This window comes from Hippopotamus amphibius, chromosome 16 (assembly GCF_030028045.1).
Source record: "Hippopotamus amphibius kiboko isolate mHipAmp2 chromosome 16, mHipAmp2.hap2, whole genome shotgun sequence".
NCBI lineage: Eukaryota > Metazoa > Chordata > Mammalia > Artiodactyla > Hippopotamidae > Hippopotamus > Hippopotamus amphibius.
Genome location: NC_080201.1, coordinates 63,049,553 through 63,055,790, shown reverse-complemented (window position 1 = coordinate 63,055,790; position 6,238 = coordinate 63,049,553). Strand labels below are relative to the sequence as shown.

Sequence of the window (6,238 nt, the reverse complement as noted above, 5' to 3'; positions counted from 1 at the left end):
TGAGCATCATCTAGTCAGAGGATAGTCTCCCGATCTGCAAGGAATACCTTTAACTCAACAAGAAATGACCATATTTTGAAAAAATAGGCAAAGGCTCAAATAGACATTTCTATACAAACAAGAGATACAAATAAGCAGCTAGCCCACGAAAAGATGTTCAGTTCGTCAATCACTAGGGAAATGAAAACAAAACCACAATGAGATACCACTTGATACCATCTAAGTTGGCCCAAATTGGAGAAACAAAATCACGTGGTGTTAAGGATGTGGAGAAATTGGAGCCCACACACAGTGCTGATGGGAATGTGAAATGGTTCTGCCCTGTGGAAAGCAATTGGAAGGTCCTTAAAAAGGCAAACCCAGAACTACCATACAACCTAGAAATTCCACTTCTACGAAGAGTTTCAATTACTCAAGGTTAATACATTCTGGAGCTCTGCTGAACCACTGTGTGACTATAATTTATAATTTCATACTCTGCACAGAGATGTGTGAGGAGTGTTGATCTCATGTTAAGTGCTCTTCAACAAGGAAAACAAGACAAAAATCATTTCAAAAAGGTATGCAAGAAAATTTCATGCTGGTGTGCTCACAGAACTATTCACAGTAGACACAACGTGACCACAACCCAAACGTCCGTCACTGGTACGTGGATAAACACACACACTGTTCACTGTCTGCAAGTGGTGTTTTGCCCAAAGCATGGAGACAGCGTCCACAGCATCACATGAAGAGTTACTGGCTGGGGAACAAGAGCAGGGTGGAGGCAGGAACCACGCAGAGGTCCGGATGGAGAGGATGAGAGAAGGTGCAGCCGCTGAGAGAAACAAGGCAGTCAGAGAAGGAAGGGTTTGGGAGGAACAAAACCACATTCTCAGGGCAGGAGGGAGGCGGCGGTTCCTCTGTGGGTCGGGCTGACAGGATCATAAACACCTCCCCGAGCCTCCCTCTCCCCTGGGGTCACCCGTCCTGTGACAGCCCCACGGGCTCCTCTACACGAGCAAGGCAGCCAGGGGAGGAGCCCTCAGTTCCTCACCCGCTTCCACCAGCCCTGACCCCGAGCCCCTCGAATCCCTGAGCCTGGTCCAGCACCGCAGCCCAGCTCAGTGGCAGCCTCAGGAGGCCTGGTGGGTGCAGCCCCAGCACCTCCCTCCTGGCTCTTCCCCCCCAGGGCCTCACTCCCCGCTGAGGACTTAGATGCTCTCGGCCCCACCGGATCCACCGCAGGACCCTCCCCCCAAAACCTCCGCCCAGGGTCTCCACCTGCCTTCAAGTAGACCCCAGGATCTGCAGCTGCCGCTCCCTGAGGCTGAAGAGCAGAGTAAGCTGAGCTCTCAGGACCAGCACAGCCAACTCCTTCCTCCAACCCCGCTCATCCCATGAACCAGCCCTCCCAGACACACACCCCCGAGTTCTCACCACACGCGTGGCTTCTCAAAGGGTAATCTTTGAGCCAATTATTAAAACCACAGACTCCTTCCCAGACATCCTAGCCCACGATAATGACAAAGAAGTCTTCCTGACTCACCCCACTCACCCGTGCATCTATTCCGCTGTAGGAGTCGTGGAAGGGTTACGTGAGAAAACCTCAGAGACCATGTGGACACGGATCCACGCGTCTCCTGGGGTGGCACTGACGCGGGAGCTGGGTCACTGTTTCTCACCATCACGGTCCTCCTCCAGCCCAGTCCCCACACAGAGGTGCCCATCTCAGTACAGCTGTGTGCTCACACCTGCCTCTCCTGAACGTCACCCTGTGGCCTTCAGCATAAAACCCAGGCACACGTGCCGGGCGCCCTGGAGCCTGTGTGACCCGGGCCCAGCATCCCCTGAGGACTCCAGGTCTCAGAGCAGCTCCCCCTCCCCGCCCGGGGTGCCGGCCCCTCACCACTCCTGTGCTAGCCTCCACCAGCCTGGGCCTCTCCTTCCCAGAAGGTCCCCACACGCCCACCCTGTGTGCCTCCCTGTCTTCTGTTTTCCTGCTTCTCCACAACTGACCAAACTAGAGCCAGATTATTTCCTGTCTAAACACGTGTGCCGTCTGCCGTCATCATCAGGGCTCCCTGGGTCCAGGGATGGAGTCGGCCACCTTCACCAAGAATCTCGTGTCTGCAGATAGTAACTGCTCTGTAGACAGAGGCCGATGGCCTGCCTGGTGGAAGGAAGGGAGCGAGGGAAGGAGGGAGGAAGGAAATTTGCATTTTCAGAGTCTCAGGAAAGGGAAGGGACTCCCCCCAACCTCACACAGTTTCTATGAATACCAGAGTCACAACTGGAACCAGAGCAGTGCTGGGCAGTGTCGCGAATGTGTCTCTTGCTTCCATCGTGTTTGGATGGAAGAGACCCAGGGATGCCCCTTCCTTCAGCCTCCGACCACCTCCACCTCTTCTCCAGTCTCAACCTTGGAACCAACCACTCACCTGTCCTCGGGCTCCAGGACCAGCCAACACCACTTTCTGAGCTTAGCTCCTTACTGCCGACCCCCCAGGAGCCCCCAGATTCCTCACAATTCTTCCACCAGGGGGACGCCGCCGGCAGCCGCCTGGCCTACGTGCACCTGCGGGCCTCGCACACCTACCTCTCCGGGCTTCTATGTAGACCACAGATGATGTGGCCCTGGAGGGTGTGAGACACTTTTCCCATGAATTGGCCGAGGAGAAACGCGTGGGTGCCGAGCATATCTGCAAAATACAAAAGCAGCTCTGTGGCCGCGGCCTCTTCCAGGACCTGCAGAAGCCGTCCCAGGATGAGTGGGTAAAACCCAGGACGCTGTGGAGGCCGCCATGCTCGCGGAGAAGAACCTGAACCAGGTCCTGGTGGACCCGCAGGCCCTGGGTTCTCTCCACGCAGACTCCACCTCTGGGACTTCCTGGAGCCACTTCCTGGAGGAGCAGGTGAAACTCATCAAGAAACTCATCACCTGACCAACCTCCCAGGCAGGGCGGGGCAAGTGTCTCTTCCAAAGGCTCAGCCTCACGCACCACCAGGAGCCTCCGGAGCCCAGCGGCCTTGGAGGAGCCCCTCTGGTGTCAGGGCTTCTGCCTGAAGCTTCTCTCTGCAGCCAGCACACAGCTTGTGAATCCCCCTGGAGCCCTCACCAAGCCCTGGACCAAAGGGAAACAATAAAGCTTTTTACAGAAAAAAATGTAAAACAACAAGAATTGGGACCACACGTGGGCTGCTCCTGGCCCTGCCCTGCGTCCTCAACGTCCTGTCGGGACCAGGTCACTCTCTGGGTTTGGGACGAGGTGCAGGCAGAGTGTGCGGGGTCTGGTGAGACTCAGATGTGGTCTGGAAGGTCCTCAGCCTGCTGCCTCCTGGGCCCCAATCCGCAGGGAGAGCAGAGGGAGGCCCTGGGTGGGCTGTTCCTCTTCCTGTGAGGCTGCTGTGAAGGACCTGGGAACGGGGAACACAGAGCCTGCACCTTCTCACACCCAGTGTGTCTGTCTGTCCTGCTAGCTCTGTGGACATTTTAATACAGCTGGGGACCATGGAAGGCAGGCCAGGACCCCACTCTCACTGCCTTCCTTTGCCTTGGTGAGCTTTGAAGAAGGGAGAGGGGCTGGGGCTCCTCCCCTCCAAAGTCTACTTGCTGAGAAACCCCAGGACACAGGAAATTCAGTGGGGGCAGAACTTGTCAGGGAGTGGGGATGTGTTCAGCCCCAGACCTGACCCCAGCACTCAGGGCCCAGACCAGGCCTGGAGCATCTGTGATGTGGGGTGGGGGATGGGCGCTCACAGGGAACGCTCTCCCAGGGCTGTGCTGGGACCTAATGGACCAGGTCCAGGCATGTGAGGCTCCCCAAGACCCCCTGCTTCAACCCAAGAAGCCCCTGGTCATGTTGGGGAGCACAGTGGGTCTGGGCAGACGATGACCAGTCTGGGAGGGAACTAGGGGTGAAACATGGCGAAACTGAGGGGAGGGCACCTCTGACACCTCAGGTCTGGTTCCTTTCCAGGACTTCTCCCCAAACCCTCCATCTAGGCTGACCAAGGCCCTGGACACCAAGAGGAGCCCTGTGACCATCTGGTGTCAGGTGTCTCTGTGGCCTGCTGGCTACCGTCTGTATAAAAGGATATCTCTAGCGTCTAGAAGACTAAGGCCCCACAGGACTCCAGGAACAAGGCCAGTGTCCCCTCGGATCCTCGAGTCCCGCACTGCAGGGTGGTATCAGTGTGCTCCTCACAGCAGGAACGCTGGTCAGAGAGGATGGACCCCTGCCTCTGGTGGTGACAGGTAAGAGGGAGGACCCGGGTCCCCTCCCAATGTGGGCCCCTCCTCCCAGGCAAGGGGAGCAGAGTGTGGGCTCAGGGGGGCCTCTCCCCTCACAGCCCACACCTAGGGGGAGTGGGGTGAAGGGCCCCCTTTAACACAGCCCCTCCCCTGCCCTCAGGAGGGCACAGAGCCCCTCCCTCTGGGCACAGCCAAGCCCTGTGGGGCCTCAGGAGGAAGAGTGTCCCTGGCATGTAGCTCACAGTGTGCAGTGGGCACTTTGCACCTGCTGAGGGAGGGAGGCGCTGACTCACCCCACACAGCACATCGAGGCTATGGAGGACCTATGGGAGGGGACAGGCCCTGCGCCCTGTGGGCCCCGAGAAAACCTCCCATGGGGGAACCTGCAGATGCTATGATCCTCCCAGCTCCCTCCCCATATGTGGTCACACTCCAGGGACCCTCTGCATCTCCAGGTCACAGGCGAGGGCCCCCAGCCCTTTCTGTTTCCTGGACCCCTGACCTAAGCCTTGTGCCCAGTGAGCCCTGTGGTGATGTGGGTCAGGGACACTGTCCTCCTGGAGCAGAACCACTGGCAGGAGGCTTGGGAGGGAGCAGGGAGGACTCTGACTGCAGCCCCAGGGAGCACTGTGGGGTGTGTGTCCCCCTTGGTGCCACTGTCCCTGCTCTGCAGGCGTGTACAGGGAGCCTCCCTCTCAGCCCAGCCGGGCTCACTCGTGCTCCTTGGACACAGCCTCACACTCCCATGTTGCTCTGAGGCCGGATTTCGCAGATTCTCTCTGACCAAGGGCGAGAAGGTCACACCTCCCCTCCATCTTGAGGGACAGCACAGCCCCGACTTCCCCCCAGGCCATGTGAGCCCCACCTACGGGGCGGGTACAGAGGCTGCAGTGGACACAACCTCTCCTATGCGGGGTCGGCCCCCAGCACCCCCCTGCACATCCTGATCACGGGTGAGGAGCCCCTGTCCTGCCCCATGTCCTGATTCTCTGCTCAGGGCATTGGGCCCAGGGTCAGCCCTGGGGGTAATGGGTCCAGGGAGAGGGAGGAGAGGCTGAGAAGGGGCATGGCCTACAGGGAAAGGGCGTGAGAAGAAGGGAGAGGGGGCATGAAGATTAAAGAGACCCAAACAGAGGGGCTGAGAGCAGCTGAGAGGGCATCACAGGGAGGGTTCCTGGAGAGAGGATGGTGGTCCCTCAGCTCAGGGTCAAGGGTGTGTGTGGTGGTGGCTCTCTACACATCACACCTTTCTCTCCCCCAGAAATGCACAAGAAACTGTCCCTCTCAGCCCAGCCAGGGCCCTTAGTGCCCTGGGGAGAGAAGGTGACCCTGCAGTGTGGCTCTGAGGTCTGGTCTGATTCCCTCCATCTGTCCAAGGAGGAGTCACTAGCTTCTCCCCAGCACCTTCGTCTTCAGGACACAGCTGCACCCTCTCAGGCCAACTGCACCTTGAGTCCTGTGACCTCAGCCAACAGTGGGACCCACAGGTGCTACAGCTCACACAGCACATCCCCCTACTTGATGTCACACCCCAGCGCCCCCTAGACCATCTGCTCTCAGGTGAAGAGCACCCCCCTCTTAAATCCATTGAGGAGCCAGACCCTGAGCTCACAGCCCTGTCCCAGGAGAGCTCTGAGCTGGATGGGAAGAAGGGAGACACAGGGATGTCAGCCCCAGGTGACCCCAGCCCACGGAGGGGTGGATAACACAGGGGGAGCCCCTCTCCCTCGACTCCACTCACCCCCACACCCGGGTCCAGGCTGTGCTAGGTGTGTCAAAAAGGAGACTGGAGAGTGGAAAGCCCTGAACTTTGAGGGAAGACATGGAGCTAAAAACACCATGAAGACCCAGACACACCCCCACATCCTCCTTCTGTCCTGTTCCAGGCTGCATTTGGGGCCTGCAGACCCTCACCCTCGTGCACAAGCTCCATGTCTGCTGAGTAACAGAGTCCTCTCAGCCTAGAGGAGACAGTCTCCCTGGTCCTGGGCTGACCTTCTGTTA

General features: G+C 58.3%; 2 pseudogenes; both read left to right on the top strand.

Moving 5' to 3' along the window:
• The first annotated feature begins 1,197 nt into the window (after positions 1–1,197).
• LOC130838183 (ferritin heavy chain-like) lies at positions 1,198–2,924 on the top strand (annotated as a pseudogene).
• An 849-nt stretch (positions 2,925–3,773) lies between these two features.
• On the top strand, positions 3,774–5,779 carry LOC130838182 (leukocyte immunoglobulin-like receptor subfamily B member 3; annotated as a pseudogene).
• The last annotated feature ends 459 nt before the right edge of the window (positions 5,780–6,238 follow it).